The sequence below is a fragment of the Cucurbita moschata genome, unplaced genomic scaffold, assembly GCF_002738365.1.
Source record: "Cucurbita moschata cultivar Rifu unplaced genomic scaffold, Cmos_1.0 Cmo_Scf00094, whole genome shotgun sequence".
Classification (NCBI taxonomy): domain Eukaryota; kingdom Viridiplantae; phylum Streptophyta; class Magnoliopsida; order Cucurbitales; family Cucurbitaceae; genus Cucurbita; species Cucurbita moschata.
Window position 1 is genome coordinate 578,187 of NW_019268610.1, and position 255 is coordinate 578,441.

The following is a 255-nucleotide window of genomic DNA, read 5'->3' on the forward strand; positions in this document are numbered from 1 at the left end:
TCAACTGTACTATCGTCATCATTTTCACCCCTCTTGGTTGATGGATGTTTGTCTGAATGATCGTTGGGTTAGACTCCGTTACTACTAGACATTTTGCTAGGGGCATGTAAATGACTTTGTGTTCTAGTAAGATGTCAATCCCTGACTATTTGGGCTCTAGAATGTTGGATATGAAGGCTGACTATTTATAGTAAAAATCTGATAGACATATGTATACTAAATAATTATATATAGTAGGCGGTTACATATAATGAA